At 37.3% G+C, this 25,645-nt stretch overlaps 1 long non-coding RNA gene across 1 annotated transcript; it reads right to left on the reverse strand.

Moving 5' to 3' along the window:
* Positions 1-71: 71 nt before the first annotated feature.
* On the reverse strand, positions 72-24,079 carry LOC103886645. Its single transcript, XR_004185743.1, has 4 exons — positions 23,265-24,079; positions 21,531-21,718; positions 5,003-5,157; positions 72-143 (listed from the first exon to the last, which is right to left on the reverse strand). It is a non-coding gene; the product is annotated as an uncharacterized LOC103886645 (long non-coding RNA).
* Positions 24,080-25,645: the final 1,566 nt, after the last annotated feature.

Genomic DNA, 25,645 nt, shown 5'->3' on the forward strand with positions numbered 1-25,645 from the left:
ACACATGGTTAACCTGCCTTATCAATGTTGGGATTTGAGTAAGAAGATAAACACGGCATTGCAGCATAGATATCCAGGGTGGAATACATGGAGATAACCTTCCAATTCATTCATCATTGATCAGATTCTTATAGATGGGAATGCTGCAAGTCAGAAAACAGTTCAAAGAAGAAGGTAAGAAACCCTGAATATGGATAAATGATAGGATCTATCTGTGAACACAGTTCTGAGAGTTGAGATTTTAAACATGAAACAGAGTTTCACAGGTGTTTGAATAAAGTAAGAAAGGTGGGAAAATTGACTCCTTATTTAACCAATGTGGGGTGGACCAGCTGCCTTCCAAAGAAACCTGCCCTAGAACAGTCATGTTTGAGTTACAATGAGCCATGTAGTGACCATCGTGAAATGTTGTTAATGTGAGTCAGGTAGGTTGGTTGAGCTAGTTTTTGTTTATCATTTTAAGTTGTATAAATGTGTAGGAGCTTAAACTTAACAGGTTTATGTCTATACCCTTTAAATTTGTCATTACAGAGTTGAGGGACCCAGTCTGGGCAATGTAGTGAGACCTTGTCTCTACCAATAAACAAACAAACCAGGCATGGTGATCCTTGCCTGTAGCCCCAGCTGCTCAGCAGGCTGAGGTGGGAGGATGCAGTGAGCTGTGATCATGCCGTTGCACTCCAGCATGGGTGACAGAACGAGACCTAGTCTCAGAAGAAGAAGAAAAAAAAAGATGAGAGGATTACCTATACTTAACCTGAATACAAGAGAGATGAGTCATTAAAGCAAACACTAGTACCTGTGTAAAAATATCATTAAGAAAGGAATGACAACCGCCTTCTTTATGCACAAGGAAAAAAGTAAAAAGTTATTAGGTATTAAAATTTTAGCTAGGCTATTTAGTAAATGTTTTCTAACTGTAAGGAGGTGTTTATTTAAAACATGCCAACAGAAAGCATTTTAAAAACATCTGCACTGCAATAAAATCTCCATTTATAGAAATAGAAAACATTATGCATTAATATTTAAAATCCATAATAGAAATGATGTGATCAGAAATTTCATGATAGAGACTTATTTAGATTAATGAGAAAAAGTTCTCTATAATAAATTGGGTTGTTCTTGCTATTCAACTTCAATAGTTTTTAAGGATGCTTTCTATTTTTAAAAATAAGTTGATAGTTCTTAAATATACTGTACTGCATATTTCCCTGTAATTTTTCTTACTAAAAATTACCAGATCTGATGCATTTGCCTTAACACACCTGAACTTTGCCGGGATATTGAAATCAATCTTAAAACCTTATTGAAACACTGTGGATTACTACAGTGCTGAACTTCCTAGGTTTCATATGCACCAGAGAAAAGATAGTAATGTTGATGAAAAGTGAAATTGTCGTAGATTCTGCAAAGTAGCCCTATAACCTGGCCAGATGTGTAAAGAAAACAACCTTGCTTTCTTAAATCACAGATCTAATGCTAGTTACTTAAAAAAATCATTTGGGAAAGTGTTTACATGATAGCAAAAACTATACGGTTTTGAAAAAAATCTCCTGACTCTTTACTTTTAAAATACCCCAAATGAATGTTTTTATAAGCATAAGAATTTTTAATGACTGTCATTTTATAATGTAGAGATACTTAGTTTTTCAGAATTAAGTGAAAGAATATAATTATGTTTAGTTACTATGGCACCTCTGATTGTTAATACAGGTTGTTTGATAATGTTTTTTTAGAAGTCTAAAAAAACTGCACGTTTCCTTTAGCACATGTTCTGTTATTAGGTCAATAGCCACTAGAGGGCAGTAAATACACTTTCAATGGGAACTAATAGTGTAAAGTTCCCCGTCTCCAATATTTTTCTACTGCATAGCTTCTGCACGGCTTGCATTTCAACCTGACTTTAAATATTTTATATTATTCAGTAATTTTAAATGCAAATATTAAGGCAAAATTATGCTCAAACATGTGATACTGATAATAAACATAAGAACTAATATTTACTGAGCACTCTTGTGTGCTGGGTACTGGGGCTAACACTTTGCATATATAATAGCTTCTTTTGAGCCTCACAGTACATCTTTAAGATGGAACCATTATTATACCCATATCACAGTGAAAGAAACTGAGGCTTAGTGAAGTTAATAAAAGCCAAATATCTTTAAAACAAAATTTTAGTTGTTTCTTTTGCAGGAAGGAGAGAAGTGTCAGCATAGAATTTGGCTTATTAGATGTTTTGAAGCTGTCTGCTTGAAAAGGTTATGAGAAAATTAAGCCAGCTAATTCCTTCTGAGTTAGTACAGGAAGTTAAACTTGGAAAAATAAACCTGCCTTATTTTGTAAAGATGATGAGGAATGTAAAATAATGGCTGTGCAAAGGAAAATAAATATAGCACATCCAGTTCAAGGTGGTTTTTTGGGTGATAATTTTTTAAAGTAATAGTGTTCTAAATACACTAGTCAAGATCAGTTACTAATCAAGATTATGATAGTTATTTAGATACAGTCTCCATAAAAAGCAAAAATGATGTCAAGCCTCCTTCCACTGATATATGTCCTACTTCTCAATACTGTCCTGCCGTCTAACTACCCAGCAAGGTGTACATCTCTCAGTCTTCAAAGTCTAAGCAAGAAAACAAATTGGATTGTGGAACCATAAAAAAAGCAAAAAGAGAAACTATTTACATAAAAATATCTTTAACCACAGTTGTTTTACTCTCGATTTCAGCTGAGGTCTCTTGGCGGTTACTGCTGCATTTTAAAACAAAGTACAGAAGCCCTCTGCAGAATGTACAGAGAGTTTTCCAAACTGGTTTTATTATAGCCAATCATTGATTTATAGTCTGTAATACAGTTTTGAGAAAAAGAATAGGGATTTGCAGAAGGTTTTGGGGACCTCTGTCAATGTGCTGAGTTCAGATTCCTTCACCTAAAACCTAGGGAAGGAATAAAGGCCACTCAGAGGTCGACGTGTGTCCCCTGGAGCTAGGTGCGGTAAACTGATGTCTGACTGATGCTTCTGAAATCTAAGCACCGGGACTTGTCTGTCTGATGACAGAGGGAAAATAATTTCCTGTTAATGTAGAGCTTGTCAGAACAGAGGATGGGTTGGTCTTTCCTATGTATTTGATAATGTGTATGATATATGTGAAATGCATGGAGTGGGCTTGTCTTAATTTCTCTTTAAGAGGGCAGCCTTGAGAAGCAAAAGAACCTCTGGCCGGATGCGGTGGCTCACGCTTCTAATCACAGCACTTTGGGAGGCCAAGGCGGATGGATCACCTGAGGTCAGGAGTGTTAGAGACCAGCCTGACCAACATGGAGAAACCCCATCTCTACTAAAAATAACAAAATTAGCCGGGCTTGGTGGCATATGCCTGCAATCCCAGCTACTTGGGAGGCTGAGGCAGGAGAATCGCTTGAACCCAGGAGGAGGCAGAGGTTGTGGTGAGCTGAGATTGCACCACTGCACTCCAGTCTGGTCAACAAGAAATTATTAAAAGCTGAGAAAGAAGCGGGGAGAAGAAGTAAGATGAACATGCCCTCTCTTTTGGCTTCATAAAAAAGTACACGTTTAAATGAACCTAAAATTTTTTAGTGATTACATTGGATTGAATATTCCAATTACTGAACTGATTGTTTTGAGACAAAAGTGATAGGAAGAACTTCTGTTACCTAAGAGTGACCTGAAGAGTCATGGACCTACCCTTGTTTTCATTCACAAAGTGAGAAAATGGAGAAACCTCCTGCATTTGTTTTCTGCCCTTACTCAGTGTAGCAGTTATTGTAATTCATAATATTTATGCAAAAATAATCTATAGATATTCCAGTTTTGAATTCAGAATTTGCAGACACATACATTGGTTTAACAAAATTGTAATAAAATAGTATTCAATCTGAAAAATGTGTGTCTCATATAATGCCAACCTTATACTGTATTGCAATATTTGAGATAATGTTTATTATCTGAGGGTAATTCAATACTAAGGAAATTCTGATTACAGAATATTTTCTTAGGATTTATTTTGTAACGTGCCTATAGCATATTGAGCTTGAGAGATGAATTGTTCATTTAAAGTTCATTTAAAAGTGTCAGACAGTAATTTAACATTTTTTTCCCACTGTCAACTGCAACTTGACATCATGCATCAGGCTGAGTGACACAGGTTTCTGGAGACTGCAATTTAGTTTCTGCATGTCCTATGGGCATGAATAACAACTTCTCAAGAACACTGTTATCCCTGAGGGTGTCTGCAAAAGATTATCTAATTTCACTTGCTTTAAAAAATAGCTTATCACAAATATTTCTGATTTGTTCCACCTGATCCTTGAGTTACCGATACTATTAGCCATAGCAAATCACAGCTGTTGACTTCTCTTATTCATTGCATAATCAGTAATATTGAACATTAAACAGAAGTGACGTTTCATTGTATGGTTGACAACTGCAAAGCTCTAGGGCATTTAAAAGGCAGAGACAAAGAGATAAAAGTAACAATTGACCTGGAGAAAACCTTGCATATAACAAGTAAAATCTCAAGCAATATTCCAAGTGTGAGTACCCTTTCCAAAAATCTACAATTTATTGAGTCCTTGCTATACATTAGGCTTAAGACTTCTATTATTTTTATTTTACAAGTGGAAAAAATGTGACTAGAGTGGATGTGTTAAATAAATTAGTCAAAGTAATATACGGGGAGTTAACAAAACTCAGTTGTAGATTGAATACATTCAATTCTAGGGTTGTCTAACAATAAACCTCATTCACTCAGACACAACACCACATCACCTCTCTTGACGTACTTTCTAGTTGCAATGTCAACCTCTATATGGATGGCTGGACAGAAATTAAAAGACGATAAAAATCATTTACCAGCAATTTTGAAAGTTCTTGAATTCTTGTATTACCTGAATTACAACAAAGATCTGGCTGTTGTAACAGAGACTCAAGGTAACAAAGGCTTAAACTAAATTGAACTTAATCATTTTAATTATCTTTCACCTGATTGTGTAGGAGACTGTGGTCCAGGACTACTTGGTTAACTCTGTAGTACCAGGACACAAGACTTTTTCAATCTTACTCCTCCGTAGTGAGTTGCTTTTATCTACATATCCAAGACAATTAACTATAATCATGTCCATATGCTTGCCAGGGAGCTGAAAGAAAGAGAATGAGAGAACACACTTCTTCTTTATCAGATGTGGACATTGCTGGTTGCTATGGTCTGAATGTTTGTGTCTCCCCACCACTTCCGGTTCTTTTGGTGAAATCTTAAACCCCTCAAGGTAAGGTAGTATAAGGTGAGGCCATTAGGAGGTGATTAGGTTATGAGAGCGGAAGCCTCCTGATTGGGATTAGTGCCCTTATAAAAGAGGCAGCAGAGAGCTACTTGACCCTACCAGCATGTGAGGACACAGTGAGAAGGCACCATCTGTAACTAGGAAATGTGCCCTCTGCAGATACCAAATCTGCTGGTGTGTTGGTCTTGGACTTAGCCTCCACAACTGGGAGGAATGAATTTCTGTTGCTTATAAGCTACCTAACATATGCTATTTTGTTATAGCATCCTAAATGGACTGATACTGATACTATTTTGAAAAAAAGAGGTACAATTTACAAAATGTAAAATTCACACTAAGAAATTTCAGGGCTGGGCGCAGTGGCTCATGCCTGTAATCATAGCACTTTGGGTGGTCGAGGTGGACAGATCACCTGAGGTCAGGAGTTTGAGACCAGCCTGACTAACGTGGAGAAATCCTGTCTCTACTAACAATACACAATTAGCCGGGTGTGGTGGCTCATGTCTGTAATCTCAGCTACTTGGGAGGCAGAGGCAGGAGAATCGGTTGAATCTGGGAGGTGGAGGTTGCAGTGAGCCGAGATTATGCCATTGCACTCCAGCCTAGGCAACAAGAGTGAAACTCAGTCTCAAAAAAATTTCAGAGTGTACAATTCATTGGTTTTTAGTATAATCAGAGTTGTGCAGCCATCACTCCTAATTCCAGAAAACTTTCACCACCACAAAAGGAAACCTCCTACCTTTTCTACCTGTTGGCACTCACTCCCAATTTCCCCTCTCCTCCATCCTGGGCAATCACTAATCTACATTTACTTTCTATGGATTGGACTATTTTGAGTATTTCAAATAAATGGAGTCATACAATGTATTACCTTTTGTGACTATCTCCTTTCACTTAGCGTGTTTCCAAGGCTCATCTATGTTGTAACATGTATCAGTACTTTATTCCTTTTAATTGCAAAATAATACTCCATTGTATGGCTGTGTTCACATTTTGTTTATCCATTCGTTTGACGGGCATTTAGACTGCTTCCATTTTTTTGCTATTATGAATAATGTTACTATGAGCTATTATATACAAGCTTTGGGATGGGCTTATTTTTTAATTCCCTTGGATAGGGCTAGAATTTCTGGGTCATATGATAACTTTATGTTTAACTTTCTGAGAAGTTTATATTACCTATTTCTTCTAGATCACTGGCCAAGGTGTTGTCATATCATTAGCCTGGGAAGAGTGAGAAACTTGAGAGTAAAGTCTATATTCTGACAAGTATGTTCTCAGCTAAATATCGATTAAAATATCTAAATATCTATTACTCTCAGACAAGGGAAGAATGGGTATTTGGGAACAAAGAGTTTTCATCGTCATATATCTTTTTGGTCACACAAATGTCAAAGTACTCTCTTCTTCTCAAGTATAGAAGATAGTTGCTCTTCGCCAAGAAGGATAATCTAAATTTCTGAACCGGGCTCAACTTCAATTACAAGTCCTAGAAATTTGAGAGATGTGCTCCTCCCGTTGAATCACCTTTAAATTAAATGACATGTCACCTTCCCGGGAGACACCCAATGCACACTGGTTACGGAATTGTAAAACCATATTAACAAGTATTTGGAAAAGCCAAAAATGAGAAACCCCAGAGGGTAACGATACATATAAAATATCCTACAGTACTGGGCTGGACTAGAGAGGCGTTCTGAACTGTAGCTGAGTAGGATTCTTGCTAAGGCCATCTCCTGGTTACTCTGGAAGTATCTTAGCCACTGTCTTCTGTGACCTCTAATGGAGATGTCTGAAAGATCCTTCCTTGCCTATTAATCTGAGCAAGTTGTAATTGAAGTGAGCATTTGGTATTTTCTTGGAGAGGACCAACTTTTCTCAATTTTCTTCTTGCGTGTGTTTGGAGCTCCAATTTTAGTTTTACTGGCTGCCTAGGAATTTTTAGGACTGGCTTGTAGTTTCCTTAATCATATAATTTAGTCAAAAATGTTGCTGATGGTTAGTTTCTGATTAATTTCATGTGTTAACAGTCATAGCAAAGCTATCACATGGATAAGTTTTTAAGCCTAAAATCATTTATTTACTTTTCTGCTTTTTCTCTTCCTCTTTCTCCTAATATAATGGTGATTTCCTTGGAGCCATCTGAAAATAGGCTGAGGGAATAAGGCAGTAATTTTAATCTGATTTTTCAGTTGTTCAATGGACTCCTATTATCTGGCCTCTATAGGTGAAGGATTTTGGGGCACAGATTTATCTCTTCCCCAAACTACCTTTTCAGAATCACTGTAAAAAGTTATTTCAGTTGTCTTGATCAATACTCCAAGGCCCCAAGTTTCCAGATCCTAGTCACCTTGGGTTTCTGACCACAGGCTAAGAAAAATCTATCTAAAAACTGAGTTCTTTTCAATTTCAGCATACACACATACAAGCATTGATCTTAGTCACTCAAATTGAACTTCGCTGGAAGTGCCAAGAAACAACCAATACATACCAATTTTATCAGTTTCCCCCCATAGTTTGTCTTAGAGTTACAAGCTCTGAGGTGCACGGTTTTCCCTATGAGGATTTTGTATAACGCCCCAAAATGCTTTCTCATGGCATAATAAGGGGCACTAGTTTGCCTGTGGACACTTTCTGTGTTTGTGCAACTGACTTCTAAGTGATGGCTAGCTATTCTTGATCTTGTTCTGACCAATTTTTTTTTATTTGTTTTAATATATAGGTACTATAAAGAGACCTTAACTTATATTGACCTAGTAAAATAAATATGCATTGTTTCTCTCCTATATGGTCTGGCCAGAAGTGGTATGAAGATGACCTTGTGCCAGGGGCCCAGGTTCATTCTACAACATTCCCGCAGCCCCTGTAAGATGTTGACTTTTACCACGTCGTGCAGGTTGGCCAGTAACTTTTGCCTTCCAGCTAGTGACCTGGTCTGAACCAAAAAAAAGGGGGGAACTCTTCGTTTAAATGACATGGCTCAAAGGTTGCACAAATCACTCATGGTCACACCTCATTGACCAGAAATTGGCCATATGTTCACACCTAACTGCAAGGTAGTTTGGGAAATGTAGCTTTTATTCTGAGTGAAAATACACTCAGATAAAAAACAATTTTTGTAATCAAAAGGAAGAAATAGATATTGGATGAAACACAGCTGTTTCCTACTTCTTCACTTATTGCCATGACAAATAACAGTAGGAACAAGCAGAAGCTAGAAAAACTGAGTTTGTACTGCAAGTTGATTTGTATATTTTCTTTACACTATTTACCTTTGAAAGCTGATTTCTTTTTCTTTTTTTCTTTTTTCTTTATTTTTTTTTCCCTGAGATAGAGTCTTGCTCTATACCCCAGGCTAGAGTGCAGTGGCATGATCCTGGCTCACTTAAAATCTGATTTTTCTTAAACCAAACTAGTTTTATTTGGTCTCTAAGCTTGCTGTATCATGCAAATGCAATACCTGGAATAAGGATACTAATTTCAGTGGTAGTATTTAAAATTAGACATTTTAAATACTTTGACAATTTATTCTCTATTTTTCTTATTCTTTAAACCTTACTTTCATACTCTAGTTTCTAAAGAGATGCACAAATGTTATACACTTAAATATTTCTGTCTGACTTAGCATGTTAGACATAGATGAAGATGTTTAAAAAGTAAAACAAAAATAGCTCTTACAGAATTGATTCTAATTTGTGTGTTAATTAATAAAGCAATATTTTAGAGCCAGAAATAAGTAATTCCAACTAAAATCTAAATTGCTATCTATATGTAACCATTTTCATTTTAGCCAAGGAAATTTTGTTCCCCTCAGTGTCCACCCTTTTTGGCTGGTAATATCATTAACTTAAATGCTTTCCCTCTCTTTGACCATTAGGTTATGAAGTCTAATACTGGAAATAGAGTGAGTATATCATTGTGAACTTAGGTCATATACATTGTGATTTTATTCTATATGACTTTCATAATTTATAATTGTCAATGTTTTGTTTTGAGATTGAAAGCACTTAAGATACCTTATGGTTACTTTTAATAGGGTGTTCATTTTACTTAAAGATCTAAATACAATTTTTCAAAATTTTAGTGGAAACAAAGACTGAAATTAGGTGTCGAGTGGTGTACTTATAAACTTCATGTCACTCTTAAATTCCAATGAATTATAAAAATCCAACTTGCTTTTATTATCATTATGTTTTACATAATAGTTTATCTTACCCAAACCCCACAGAGTATGAGGCTCCTCAAGGATCCTCATATGATCAATTTAAAAAGGAAGCAAATTAACACATTGTGGCTCGGAATAGATGTAATTTTGTGTTACAAATTAGAATTTAAACCAAGACACAAATTGTCCATTGGCTTCCGTGAGCCACAAATGTCTTGAAGATACATTTTATGTAGCCAGGACAATATTTTAAAAATGAAATGCAATCAATTGTCAAGGTTTTAAAAATTAAATATACATGAAATTTATATTGCAGCTTTTCTTTAAATAACAAATGTTGATGTTTGGCCTTGTAGGGTCCCCATTTCACATGTGCTGAAGACTGACTGTTCTCTTAGAAGGCGCACAGTTTTTTCTGGCTCAGTTCACTGATATTGGTCTCTTTTTGTTGCTCTACATCAAGCCAGGTGTAGCACCACTTGATGGAATCTCAATAGAGTTGTGCTGCGGTTTGAATGTGTCCCTCAATGATCATGTGTTGACAACTGAATCCACAATGCAACAGTATTGGGAGGCGGGGCCCTAATAAGAGGTGATTAGGTCGTGGGCGGTGTGCCCTCATGGATGGATTCATGTCGTCATCTCTCAGGTGTAGTTCAGTTTTCTCGAGAGTGGGGTTCTTATAAAAGTGAGTGTGGCCCCCTCTTACTCTCTTGCCTTCTTGCCTTTGCTATGGGATGATGCAGCAAGTAGACCTTCACCAGATGCAGGCCACATGACCTTGGACTTCACAGCTTCCAGAGCTGTAAGAGATAAATCATTGTTCTTTAAAAATCACCTGGTCTATGGTATTCTGTTATAGTAACATAAGATGGACTAAGACGAGTTGGAAGAGGGAGGAGATAGTTGAGGGCAAGCAATCTTAGTAGCTAAGCCAGCTGCTCTTCACTGAGATTTCCAGCAATGCCCCCCAATGCATCTTCCAGTCCATTCTTCTCTGAACTTCTCTGCAGGGCTTCTACTCCCATCAGTCTTTCAAACAACATGCCTCCTTTGGAGCGTGCTGCCACCACAGGGGAAAGCCAGGGCCTGTATCTTTTCAGTGCTTTTGGATTCCTGCTACTGCTAGAGTAACCTCCAATGCTTGTTGTCCTCTAGTGCATTGAAAGTGATAAAATGTGATTTTATTATTTTTCTTAGCAGAAGCATCTTGGCACAGAGATGGGATTAGACATAGAACGGTGATGAGTCCGACAATAAATTGTAAGGGAATTTTGAAGTTATAGAAAGTAGTCAAATCCTGGGGAATAAAAACTTACCTGTCTAATTAGGTTGAAATGTTAATTGTACTTACCAAATACAAGTACAACACTAGGGTTTATTATAGTTAGTAGCCGTCTTGGTTAACTGATCGATTGTCATGGTATCACAGTGCTTGTTTCAAGTAGCCCTTATTTTTACAAGGTGAGATTTCATCACACTAATTACAGTGGCATGCAATTTAAAACATTTCAATCATCTATTTCTGGAATTTTTTGCGTAATATTTTTGGACCGTGATTGACCTTGGGTAACTGAAACTGTAGAAAGCAAAACCACCAAGAAGGTGGTACTACTGTATCTGTGATTTTTATAAATTAACAAAGAAAACATGTGAAAGATGATGGAGAAAAACATAAAAATGAGATACAATTAAGAAAAAGGAAAACAAGAATGCTTAAATTTGGGAGAGCAGGCAGAAAATCAAAAATTGAAGAAGGAATTTGTGGAATATGCAACAAGTTACAAAATCATCACCTTTTTTTTTTTTTTAATTGTACATCCCAAAGATTAAAGATTGATGCATCAGTGCTACGACTGTCAGGGAGTGATCCGGTGCCAGAATTGTTTCGCATAATGTTGTATCCCTGGGTACTTGAAAGTCCCCAGAGTATGCAGATTCTGCTCATCATGGCTGTGTCTTGCTTGTTATGCTATTTGTAACTCTAGTCTTATTATTTCGTATTTATTTATTTACACACGCTGAGGTACATTAGTCAGTAAATTATTTCCCTGTACTCCAATTTTGTCAAAGTTATTTTAAATTAAGTTCTGCTCCCTAAATTTGTCCCCATCCTCCTAGGTGTGTTTTGTTTTTTTTCACATTTGCACCCTTCATCATTTTTACTGGTTGCTTCCATTCCAGCATTGGAAATACAGAAAAATAGTGAACCAAAATGGTCTTCATATTTTAATCCCCATGGAGCCTCACTTGTCACTGCTCTTCACCTTCAAATGCTTCCTTTCTCCAAGCCATTTGTCACTGGACTCACTCTCCTATGTTGCGAATAGTGCTTGTTGATCTTGGAGATTAATCTTTGGTGGGTGATGTATTTTTGAAAACTCACTGAAGTTCAGGTACTGTAATTTATGACTGTGGTTTACTTCAGTTAGATAAGAGATATTAGTCCTTCATAAAAATGTCAGCATATTTGTGCTGCAAATTTGTCTGAACAAAATTATTTTTCTATTAAGCATCTGTTGCTTTTCCATATTGACTCCATTTTGGTCTACAGCATCTCAGGGCATTTATTCTATCTACTGTTCATTATCTATCCTGAGGCAATAAATAGTAATGGATATAATGCAAGAAAGAACCTCATTTACGATACTATTTATTGCATATATATGTATAGATATTACTGTATATGTATGCATATATAGTATTGGATCTATATTTTCCATAATTATATATACATAATTATGTTATTTCACATAATTATATATCCAATACTATATATTACATATAGTACATATATGTAAAATATACTATTCATTGGTAGTATATGGTAGTACAGTAATATAGTGTTGATATATAAAAGTATAGTAAATACAAAGTGTAGTGAATAAAATATAAAGTACAGTATTAGATTTTATATATAGAGAGAGACAGACTGTATCTTTTATTTTTATATATATATATATATATATTTCTTTTTTTTTTTTTTTTTGAGACGAAGTCTCTGTCACCCAGGCTGCAGGCTGCAGTGCAGTGGCGCGATTGCCGCTCACTGCAAGCTCCGCCTCCCAGGTTCACGCCATTCTCCTGCCTCAGCCTCCCTAGTAGCTGGGATTACAGGTGCCCGCCACCACATCCGGCTAATTTTTTGCATTTTTAGTAGAGACAGGGTTTCACCATGTTAGCAAGGATGGTCTCGATCTCCTGACCTCGTGATCCACCTGCCTCAGCTTCCCAAAGTGCTAGGATTACAGGCGTGAGGCACCATGCCCGGCCTTATATTCTTTTTTGGTTCAAAATCCCTAAGTTAGAAGGTAAAAATCTGGATTCTAGTTTTTGTTCAATAATTTATTTGTTGTTCAACATTGGGCAAATTCCTTGCCCTCACTCTACCTCACTTTCCTAATCAGTGAAATGGGCATAATATCAACTGCCAATCCTCTTGCATAGTACTTTTACAATGAAAATACCAGGTATATGGAAAAAGAATTTGAAAGTTTAAATGGCGTATACAAATAGTGTAATAGTATTGTCACAGGCTAGCAGAGTAACTAGTACAGATATTAGGCATAAGTATTACATGAATTGCTTATATATTCTAGTTACTATTGCTTTTTATAGATTTATAGAGACAAAGGGAATTTGATACTAATGTTAGTCCACAGTATACTTGCTGGGACTTACATTAGTACAAGTCCCAGTAAGGTTCCCATTCCTGATTAGTGACAGATTTGGAGTAGGATTTAAGACTTCACTCCTGACCTGGCTATTAAAAGCATACTTTGTAGACCAGTTCTTTTCATTGGTGTGCATACACTGTGGAATATGTTTAGCTTTACTAACAATCACTACCAATTTTAACGCCCCTCAGTGGGAGAAGCAAAAACTTTTTTGCCCTTACATTGATTCTGGGTGAACAGACTGTGGAGAAAGAAAAATCACTCTGTTTATCTGACTTGAACTTTTAAAGTTGTCAAAATGTTTTCTTGAGGTTTAAGCTTCATTTCTTGGAATATCCAACCTTCTCCCTTTCCACATTTCCTCATACCTTCAACTCCAAAATCCTCCCCTGAATTTTTGCTGATGTTTATTTAGGGTTGAAGTACAAATTATGTTCTCCTGACCTTCTCTGCCTCCTGAGTTCTGGCTTCTCCAAGTGGAGCTTTGCTTCTACAAAACCCCAACTTGACACTCATTTACCAAAATAAATCTGTTGCCAAACACTAATTAGGGTGACAGACTTTACTGGAGATATTTTTATTTTTATTTTTTTTCGTTGAGGGGACTACTTAAAGGGTTAATTGTACAGCTTGCAGGATTTTGCAATTTTTGCCACCCACTTTTTTTTTTTTTTTGTTAACCATGTTCCACTTCTTTTATTGTGTATATCTCAGATGATCTCAAGAATTCTGAAAGCTTTTCTCCGCAATTTTCAGGGTCATTTAGTTCTCCCATAGGGAAACTTGGCAAAACCCAGCAGAGCCACAGTTTTAAAGTACAAAATAGGCTCATTTCATCAAGCTATTTTCAATACGGTTTCTAGGATAAATTCTGATGTCACTTTTTGTAAGTAACATTTCTGCGTTTCAACTCATAAGCCTTGCTTTTCCGTAATTATACTAATGCGAGTTTTCTTAAGCTTTATGGGCCAAGTTGATCACTTAAGTCTTTATTTTGTCAGTAACAGAATACGCAGAATGGACTGTATTAAATAGCAAAACTGAAAGGTTAATTTAATCTAGTAGCTTACCAATGTCTAACAGTGATACTTTTTCATACGTGAGTGATCCCTCTTAAAATGGTGGTACCAACGTTTGCCAAGGCTACATATTTCTTGTCTATACTTAAAGAGTATGTCTCTCCCACAGCTTTAACATTAACACTGTTAATCTTATGCTAACTTATGCTACATGCCTATTTCTGAATCAACTATGATCAAGTGTGTAAGATTAAGCTGATTGATTCAGGTCAGTAAATGCCCATTATTAGATTGGAGCATGAAGTCAATCGCATCCAAACCATATAGCTTAGCATGGCAGACATTTGTTCCCCAATGAAATATCTTCAGGCTGGTAGGCCAGGGTTGAGTATTGTTGGTTATAAACCTGATTCATCTTTCACCTTTCCTAGAATGTGATAAATGTTGTTGCTGCTCACTGTATACTGGCATCTGTCTATCATCTAGGTAAAAATGAGGCTTGTAATTCATAGCCAGCTGTGGTTGGTTGAGACCTTTCTCATGACTAGTTCTGCCCAATAATTATTTTCTTTGACCAGGTACTGTTAATGGAAGTGATGTGTGTCACGACTGGGCTAGACCACATAAATGTCAATGCCAGACTCTTAGGAGTTATATATTTTTTCCTCCTGTCTCAGCATCAGGCATAGATCCCGGTAGTAACCAGGATCTCAGAGTAAGAGCAACGAAAAAATATTGAGCATAGCTCCTCACTGACCTATGATGGACATGGAGAATGGATAAACAATAAAATATACTTTTAAGCCACTAAGAGTTGGGAATTGGCTGTTAATCACATTGGCCTGTCCTAGCCTACATATAATACAGATACCCCTTGACTTAAAATGGGGTTATCTTCTGATAAACCAATCATAAGTTGAAAATGTCATACATCTAAAATGCATTTAATATACCTCACTATGGACCATCATAGTTAAGACCAGTCTACCTTACATGTGCTCAACACATTTACCTAAGCATACAGTTGGGTAAAGTCACATAATACAAAGTCTGTTTTATAATAAAGTGCTGAATATCTCATGTAATTTATTAAATATTATAGTGGAAGTGTAACACAGAATGGCTGGGTACTTGAAATACAGTTTAGAGTAAGTGTGTATCACTTTTGCACCACTGTAAGGTTAAAAACATCCTACATCAAATCATTGTTAAGCCAGGTACCATTTGTAATAGAGGTTTGGCCTGGCACACTGCCACCTAGAGAACTAGGGGCTACATTTTCCAATCGACTCTTACAACCCTGTGACTGTGTTTTGGCCAACAGAATGAAAAAGGATTTTAAGTATGCAACTTCCGTATGACTTGTTTGCAAGGATATCTATTCTTCTGGGCTTGTGCTTTCTCCTCAACGCTGGCTGGAAATGGCAATGTCTGTAGTAATGCTGAAAGCTTCATGTTGAGGATGGCAACCCACAACTTTGGTGCATGGGTGACTTAATTGATCCAAGGCAGCCTACTAGGTCAGTGCTTTATATGAGAAATATATAACTTTTCTTTTCTTTGTTTTTTTTTTTTTTTGTTTGTTTGTTTTTTTAAAGGCGAGGCCTTGCTCTGTTACCCAGCCTGGAGTGTAGTGGTGTGATCATGGCTCACTGCAACCTTGACCTTCTGGACTCAAGCAATTCTCCTGCCTCAGCCTCCAAAGTAGATGAGACTCAAGGTGCAGAGCATCAAATCTGCCTAACTGAAAAAAAAAAAAAAAATTTAGAGAAGGAGTCTCACTATGTTGCCTAGTCAGGTCTTTAACTCCTGAGCTCAAGTGATCCTCCCATTTCAACCTAAAATTTCTGTATTCTTTAAGACCCTGCATCTCTGGGTCTTTATTGAAATAGTCCATTATTTAGCCCAAAAAATACAACAACCTGAACATATAATCAGCAATAATTTATAGATACATTTATATTGTATTCATACCCCAGAGATTATAGAATAAGCAGAAAATGTGACCTTTACTTTTATTATGTAGTTCATTCATTCATGTGTATATTCTATGAATATTACAAAATTGCTACAATGTGGATGGATGATACTTAGTGTGAAGAGAGATAATAAAATTAACAATGCAGGGTACTTCCCATGGAAGTGCTTACCATTTAGTAGGAAAAGGTAAAACATGTAAATAGTTTTAGAGAAAACTATGAAGCAGAGTAGAGTCAATACATCATGATATGGTGCATTTTGAAGGCAGTCAGACACAAAGTGAGATAATGATTTTTGATTATATCTGCTAATTATATGATGTTGGGCAAAAGACTCGTATGCACAATGATGACTAGTAGGATTGATATAGTTATTAATTATGTAAGTTGCCTAGAAAAGTTTACAGCAAATAGTAGGCACTCAATTGAGGTAGCTATTATTAGTCGTAATCCGAAGATGTTTGCATAAGTAATGACATTTCAGATAAAGGATACAATTATAAGAGGTAGCAAAATTAGAGAAAATTTTGTAGAGGTAATTGGAAGAACACTAAAATTTGAAATCAATAAAAGATTTTTCCCAAAAGGGAAACAGTTGATTTCAGACAGAGTTAAACAGACATATAGGAGAACAGGTTGAAGTGTACCTAGGATAAATGGGGTGTGGATGGGATTGGATAACGTGCAGCAGAAAAGATAGAGAAGGATGGAGGTGTATCTTCACTCTTCTCTCATTGCCTGCATACAGCAGAGCCAAGGATTGATCGCATTTTGGGAAATCTTGAAAGATATAATTCAGGGGTGACTTTTTGGAAAAAGAATCCAGGATTACAAATACAAATTGAGGCAGGGAAGGAAATGGTAAACAGGAGGTAGGTAATCCATTGAATCCCTTTTCCGGGACAGCAATATGTTCCTGGGAGAGAAAGCAAATGGCATCATCAATTTTTATTGTTAACTCACTAATGACAGATCTCTTGGCAAACAAACCAGTGGTATTTGCTAGCAGGAGAGTAACTGTCTTCTGATTGTTTTTCCCAAGCATAAATGTATAAACTTCCTTCTCTAGGATTTCATGAGCTCAAAAAACATGACAGTTATCTTTTTTTTTTTTTTTTTTTTTTTTTTTGAGACAGAGTCTCGCTCTGTCGCCCAGGCTGGATTGCAGTGGCGCCATCTCGTAGGGATGGGGTTTCACCTTGTTAGCCAGGATGGTCTCCATCTCCTGACCTCCTAATCCACCTGCCTCAGCCTCTCAAAGTGCCGGGATTACAATTACAGGCGTGAGCCACCACACCCAACCAGTTATACTTTTATGGGGAAATTCCAGAGAAAATTTCTCGTTATCTCTGTAACTATCGGATATAAAAAATGTTGTAATGACCAGAGTGCCTCCTTCTGTGCATTGTAAGGAATGTGACTGCATGTGTCACTGGGAGAGCACATCTGTTGATACAGGACCAGTACACATCTGGGGAACTACATTGGAGACCCTAATACTTTACATGTTTTTCTGAGACTTGTGATTACTTGGATTCCTTAAATTATTAGTAAAGCTCCTCTAGGGAAATTCAAAGCTTTTCTCTCTAAAGAATCAAGTCTAAGTCTGTTGAAATGAATTGACAATTACAATTGTATTAATGTATGTAAGCATGGGGGAGTGCGGGAAAGAGATTACCCAGTAACTCAGTGAAGTACAGATGCTTATATACTCTTCCTCATGGGGTGGGGGAATGAGAAATGTAGGCAATTCTTTTGAGGGGTAGTAAGTGGTTATTAGGGAGAATGACTGGACCTCAGAGACAGAAATAAACTTGATAATGAATGGGATTTCAGAGGGGATGGAATGCAATTGTGTTCTCTTTGGCAGATCTAGTCTTATGGTAGATAACAGAATATCAAAGTGGAGCCTCTTCTAGCATTTGCTGAATTTCAAGAGCCTTTAATTTAAAATAACCAGCATACCAGGGGACTAATTTTGGGGTAAAATTCCCTGGGCTCTTGTATTTGATACTGGGTAAGATCTCTGATTTGTGTGTCTGATGTCACAACATGCTCTTTCATGTTCTCTCTGATCGGTGCATTGAGTAGGGTTGCATTTTAGATCCATAAATCACAATAGCTCAGATATTGTTGTTATTTTGGCAAGGAAAAGAAGAAATGGGGGAAACTATGCAGGCTTGTTGCCGTGTTTTCTGTCTATCAGCCTTTGTATGGAAAGGTGAAAATTCAAGGCGTAGTTACTGGAATGAGTCTTATCAGTGGGATTTGTAGGAAATCGATATATCTGGGGAAAATGGCTAAGTGGATAGACAAGGAGTCACAGGAAAAATGGCAAATTAAATAAAAATTCTATTCTCTGGCCATTGTTAAAAGCCCTTATGAAAGTGAGACTTCTATGAGAGGAGGAGGTGACAGGTGGAAACCTCAGCGAGACTACATTTTCTAGTTCTGAATAGCTTATCATGCCTCTTTGACAACTAGGAAAGATATTACTTTCACTAGCAAAATAACTCAGTTATTGCCCCTGGTTACTCACAAAATTATAAACACAGCTAGAGACCAGGTGCAGGTAACGATGGAATCTCAAAAGGATGCTTTCTGTTTAAGCATTAGGACACTGAAAAGCAAAATGTTAGAAAAGCCTGGGGAACAATTATTGACATGTTACTGCAGAAATAGCAATCAGGGAAATATGCTGCTGATGATGTATATTGCTGAATGGAAGTGATTATTTGTGCTGATGACTGATCCCCAAGTGGCTGCAACTACTTATGAGCAAAGGCCTCTGGATGATCTGACATCTAATAAGCTGCAGTGAGTAAAGGCATGGGAGGTTTCCCAGTCTCTTTTAACTCTTGAAGGGCAGTGGTACTTTTGCTTGATCTATACTCTCTGAAGAAATTTACTCCCTTAATTAAAGGCTAAGCCATGAAAAAAGATAAGATGAACTGAGAGGCCAAGATCTCCATGCTTCATCTCTGCAAGAGATTTTAGACTTCGTGCAATGATTAGGTTAATATGGGGGACACGGGGTGTAAACAAAACTTTCTTAGGATTGTTAGCTATAGAATTTTAGCCCAGTGTGAAGTACATAGGAAAGTCATTTTTCTCAGTAACATAGCTTATGAATGTTAGCCCAGCGTAAAGTGGTAAGGAGGGTAATTTTGCTCTGAATGGCATGGAGGTGAACCTGAGAGGGGTCCCGGTGCTGCTCAGGCAACCATGGTAAGGGCAGAGTGATGAATTGGAAAGTGTGATTGCATAAGCATGGTCCCCCTGCCTTTTTATGAATGTGAGCTTGGGAGGGGTACTTTGTGCAAATAGGGAATGTTACCCTTTACAAGGAGGATATCTGCTAAATCTTTCTCATGTAGTTTTAATTGGCTGTGATAAACAAAAATCTTTAGATCCAAGACTTCCTTAGTAATGAACATGAAACAATAATTCTGGGAGGGAAACAAGAAATTATTGCTCTCATTAAGAAATGGTTGAGATGGGAGTTTCGATTCCTTTATTGTCCTTTTACTTGTCCAGTGTGGCCAGCACTTACAGATAGCAGTGTTTAGAGGTGAATACTAGACTATCGAGGATTAGACAGGTTGATTCCTCTGATTGATCCAGCCGTACTCAATACAGTGGAGACTCTCCAGGAAGTGCAATAGGCCAACAAGGACTGGTATGATGTTACCTTCTTGGCAGACACATTTTTTTTCCATATCAGATTTGGAGTCCAGCCACATACAGTTTGCAATCTTGTGGAATGCACATTGGCCTTACATGCACTGTTTTAACATGGAGAAGTTCGAATTCTCAGGCATATGGCTGCAATCCAATAAGGTAGGACTTCAACTTGAAATCCATTAGAGCAAGTGAGAGCACAGCACTGCACTGAGGGCATGATTATCACTGATTATCACTCAGAGGGAGAAGCGCTGGAAGACAAATGGAGGCTGGCTGGCATTTCCAGTTAAAATTGAACTGTCTGTGAAATTCCTGGAAATTGTGAGGACTGAGGCAACCAAGGCCATCCCCCTAACTGACAAATACATTTTCACGGGCTCTGCTGAGAGAAAAGACACGTGGACACTAGCAGGGCTATTCAAGTACTGATAACAATTCTCTTCCTTTTCTGGAAATCCTGATGGATGCTCAACACAAAGGCACTAGAAAACAATAAAATATGTAGAGGATCATGAGCAGAAATAAACATGCAGAGGTTTACAGAGGATGGTGGTGCAGGCAGCTCCACTTTGTCCTTATAATCCGCGGCTGAACATATATAGAGCAAAGCCTTTGGCAGAACTCAAATAAGGCCAAGACATCTTGGACTTTGAGTTTCTAAGCTGTCTGAAGCATCTGTTCATTACAGGCTGTTAGAAAGCAATTGTTAGCTTGTTAGGAGGCAGTGGTGAAAATTACCTTCACAAGAGAAGTCCGAGTTAAGAAATACCAACCACGTCTTGGGTAATGTCAGAGCCATTTGAATAGGGATGGAGAAGCCAGCAAAATTCAATTATTAAATGGAAGCATATTGAAAAGTGTGGTAAGGGGGGAAGTTCAGGAGGCATTGGTCACATATACAAGGAGGCTGGCTTTATGCAGCCCTGGTAGTAAATATACCTAAAGTCTGGATTTACTGAAAAATGTCACATACACACATTAATGTCACATACACATTAACTCTGTGTGTCTAATGGGATGTGTCAGAACTGAAGTGGCTCCCTCTGCAAGTGATGGGACTGCACGCTTTGCTTAGAAGTGTCATAAGTTAACTTGGACCCAAATGTAACGAGAAAGTCCCTGGGCACAACTTAATGGAAGGTCCTGGCATTCCCCCTGCTTCATCTCTCTCTCATAACTTCTTACATATTTGAAATGATTAGTGATATAAGGTATCAGAATTATAGAAGTCTGACCTGATTGTGTGATTGTATGTTACCTCAATTACGAAAGAAAAGCTTTTCCTTTAAAAAAAAAAAAAAAAAGTCTTAGTATATTCTGTCATAAACGAAGTAGTTTAAAAAGAACAGAAACGTATTTCTCATAATTCTAGATGCTGGGAAGTCCAAGATTAAAGCCTCAGCAGATTTGCTGTCTTGTGAGGACCCACTTACTCACAGACAGTGCCTTCTAGCTATGTCCTCATGTGGTGAAATGGTCAAGACAGCTCCCTGGGACCTCTCTTAGAAGGGTGCTAATCTCATTCATGAGGGCTCCACCCTCAAGACCTAATCGCTTCCTAAATGACCCACCTCCTAACATCATCTCTTTGGAGGTTAGGATTTCAACATATAAATATTGGGGGAACATGAACTTTCAGCAAAAGATAATCACAAGACATTCCAAATCTGAAAATTAATGAAAATCAAGAAAAATGATACAATACCTTTGTTACTTGATACCAGACACATCTCTATGACACTTTCCTTTCCCTGCATGTTTTGGCTGCATCCTCTTTAATTACTCTTCACATTATAATCTTGAAGAATCATTTGTACAGTGAGAGTAGAAAGATAATTCTGTCTTTAGCATTATTTTTGGTGTCTTTTTTGTTGTTTTTGTTGATTGTTTAGACTAGGGGCCCATAAGAAAGAATATTTTGCTTAGAGTTTTACATTTCTGAGGAATGTAAAAATTATTCACAAAGTGTTTCTCGGTTTTCAAACCTTGTTTCTTCCCCACTACGTTTATATTTTGATTGGCAGTAATGTAGGACATCTACATGTCATCTGGTCCTGCCCTCCTGTTGTGACAACAGGAGAGTCAGCACAATGGGTGGTAGAAGTATTCCTAGGAGTCATTTCTACGCTCAGTGGCTAGCAATAACTTAACTACGCATGATACTGTCAACTGCACAAGCGTACCCCCACTAAGCACAAACTGAATATCCTGTCAGTTTGCCTTTCCTTGAACTGGAATTCCCCAAAACCCCTAAAAAGAGGAAGTAGGGGTAGAAAGCACAGCAATGATAACTATGTTGAAAAAGAAAATAAATTGTGCCAGTTTTGTATGTGATGTGTGAGCACAGTGCTAGGGCCCTTTCCGGGGTCTTGGAGGAAACCCATGCAAGTGAGGGACTGTATTAACCTTCAAAAACTTCATAGTAATTCTGCCTCTGAGTGGGGCCAGATTGTGAAAAGATTTAACTCATCAGGGAAAGCTGGGTTTCATGGAGTCAGCATCTAAAATATGCAAGGAACATTATTATGATCAGATAGTTTAGGTATTTAGAGAAATGTTTGAGCCAAAGATGTGTGATATGGATAAATGTGTTAAAATGACCAACTCAGTACTCATCAAATTATCTTGCTATTCTATCAAATCTCTTCAGAGAAAAATATCCCATCTTGGCAAGGCTTTCCTAGTAATGGGTTACTGGGGGATAGAAGAGTTATGTTGAAGAAGTAGGATCAGTTTCACTAGGGCTAAATACATTAGCAATGCATTAAATCATGTTCTGGCTACATCAAATGGTTATCACGTTCCTAAAGCACCACTGAAGGGATTCTAGCTCAATCTTTCAAGAGTATCAGACATTTCAGACTTCAAATCCAGTGCCCTCACTGTGATTGATTTTGTATCCTGTCAAACAAGTCACCCACCATGAACAGGCTTCTCCATTTGAAAATTGGGGTGTGTTCAAAACATGGTCAACATTTTTGTTCTCTGTCAGTGGTGGTCAGGAAAAGAACACTCCTCTGGCTGCCAAAACTGAAACAGTCTTGCTGCAATGGAAGAACCAGCCCTAGAAATTAGTCTGCCTAATGATTTAAGACAGAGAAATTTGTACTGAATAAGAAATGGAAACACGGAGGCGTTAGTGGAATGCCTACCCCTTGAAATTGGAGACTTGGCCAGAACAGAGATCCTTACTCCATCTATTTCTCCACTCAGTGACCCTAGTTTAGGTGTGGACCAGGACGAATCTAGGTTGAGTTGATGAATCTTCCCTATTCTGAGTCATAGACCTGTCCATTTGATTTCCAGTTATGCCTTTCCATTGTATATCTTAGACATTTCAAATTTACATCTGCCTCTGAACCCCAGATTTTCTTTACTAATCAAAGGCTCTAAAATCTGCTCCCCAATTTATTTTTCCCACATCAGTAAATTCTCCTACCTCTGATTGAACACCTAGTTTTGTGAGCACCCTCCCCTCTGCCTCAGTCTTACTGTAACTCTCTTATTGTTCATGTGTTTACCATAGTAACCTCCTCACAGGCTTCAAACCTTCATTTCAAAATATAAGCAGAATAATCTTGAAAAAGCAAAACAGAAGAAAGAAAATTGAACTCTGTTAGTCACCAACTTAAACTTATTTAATGGTTTCCCCCAGCCATCAGTAAGACATCCAATTTTCACAGTAGTCTCCAGGGATTCCTATGTTCTGGCCCTTGCCAATTTTTTCCAGCTTTACTGTCATCCTTGCACCATTCCTGTGATCCCAAAAGACTTGTAATTTGCTCTTCTGCCTCCATGCCTTTGCATAGCTTTTTGTGGCCTGGAATGTTCTCTCCCAACTTCTCTGCTCCAAGACTAACAATAAGTCATTCTTAAACATATCTCTTCTTTATGTTTTGGATTAAAGTGTCTTATGCCCTAAGTATTGGAAAAAAATTATTTAATATAATCTTACGCTAGAATAAAATTATGTGTTTGTCTATAAGAATAGAAACTATCTTATTAATTTTGTATTCCTAGTACCCAGATCACTCTTGAAATATATAAGGTATTTAAAAGATATATGTATATTCAATAAATGAGTCAACATAGGCTGCAAATAATACAGAAAACCACTCAGCCACTAAGAGACGCCATTTAAAAGAATAAGATATTCGTAAAGAGAGTAAAGCTTACTGAAAAAATCCTATAAACTCAGCATAAAATATGATTGTTACCAACTAATGAGACAAAAGATAATGATGTCAAATATTAAATATCTTTGCATTTGATTTTTTAAACTGACTGTAGACAAATACTGTGTTATATTCATCTAGGGATGTTTGGAACTCTAAGTCCAAACTGATTATATGACTGTGTTACATCAGAGGAAACCAAAGTAGGTAGAATCCATAAGTGAGAATCTGTATAACCCTTACACACAGGGTCTCTGTTAGGGCAGAGCCAAAAAAAAAAAAAAAAAAAATGGAATGAAGGATATGCATTTGAGACACATTTGGAACTGGTGCCCATTTGGTCATGGAAGAGGGTAAACAGTTTACTAAAATAGTCAGTACCTACAGGAGAAGACAATGCCAGGGCTCAGAATTACAATCATGCACTCTTATTTGAGATTATATGTTTCACAGTGGTTGCAGTCTCCTTTATAAAATGTCTAAAAATGACACTCTACTTGATGGCAATTGAACTTTAAAAATGTGATTAATCAAAACCTCCTCTGCATTTAGTACTGTTTTAAAATGTCATTTTAATTTTGTATTGTCATAAATAATTAGAAACATAACAGTAGTATGTAAAGGTGTGCAAGATGCGTTGGATCAGTTTATTGACAATATTTGGTGCTCACATGAATTCATGGGTCTCTTGCAGTGCCTAAAGGGATATGTGCATTACAGATGGGAAAAATACTTCCTTCTTTCAAATAATCATGTTGGATGCCCTTGAGACAAGTACTATTAGTTCACTTTTTTTTATTTTTATTTTTATTTTGTTTTACTTCTCTTTTTAAAATTTCTTTTTTCGTTTTATTTATTTATTTTATTATACTTTAAGTTCTAGGGTACATATGCATAATGTGCAGGTTTATTACATATGTATACTTGTGCCATGTTGGTGTGCTGCGCCCATCAACTTGTCAACACCAGTCAACTCGTCATTTACATCAGGTATAACTCCCAATGCAATCCCTCCCCTCTCCCCCCTCCCCATGATAGGCCCCGGTGTGTGATGTTCCCCTTCCCGAGTCCAAGTGATCTCATTGTTCAGTTCCCACCTATGAGTGAGAACATGCGGTGTTTGGTTTTCCGTTCTTGTGATAGTTTGCTAAGAATGATGGTTTCCAGCTGCATCCATGTCCCTACAAAGGACACAAACTCATCCTTTTTTATGGCTGCATAGTATTCCATGGTGTACATGTGCCACATTTTCTTAATCCAGTCTGTCACTGATGAACTTTAGGGTTGATTCCAAGTCTTTGCTATTGTGAATAGTGCCACAGTGAACATACGTGTGCATGTGTCTTTATAGCAGCATGATTTATAATCCTTTGGGTATATACCCAGTAATGGGATGGCTGGGTCATATGATACTTCTAGTTCTAGATCCTTGAGGAATCGCCATACTGTTTTCCATAATGGTTGAACTAGTTTACAATCCCATCAACAATGTAAAAGTGTTCCTATTTCTCCACATCCTCTCCAGCACCTGTTGTTTCCTGACTTTTTAATGATTGCCATTCTGACTGGTGTGAGATGGTATCTCATTGTGGTTTTGATTTCCATTTCTCTGATGGCCAGTGATGATGAGCATTTTTTCATATGT

The sequence above is a fragment of the Papio anubis genome, chromosome 8, assembly GCF_008728515.1.
Source record: "Papio anubis isolate 15944 chromosome 8, Panubis1.0, whole genome shotgun sequence".
NCBI lineage: Eukaryota > Metazoa > Chordata > Mammalia > Primates > Cercopithecidae > Papio > Papio anubis.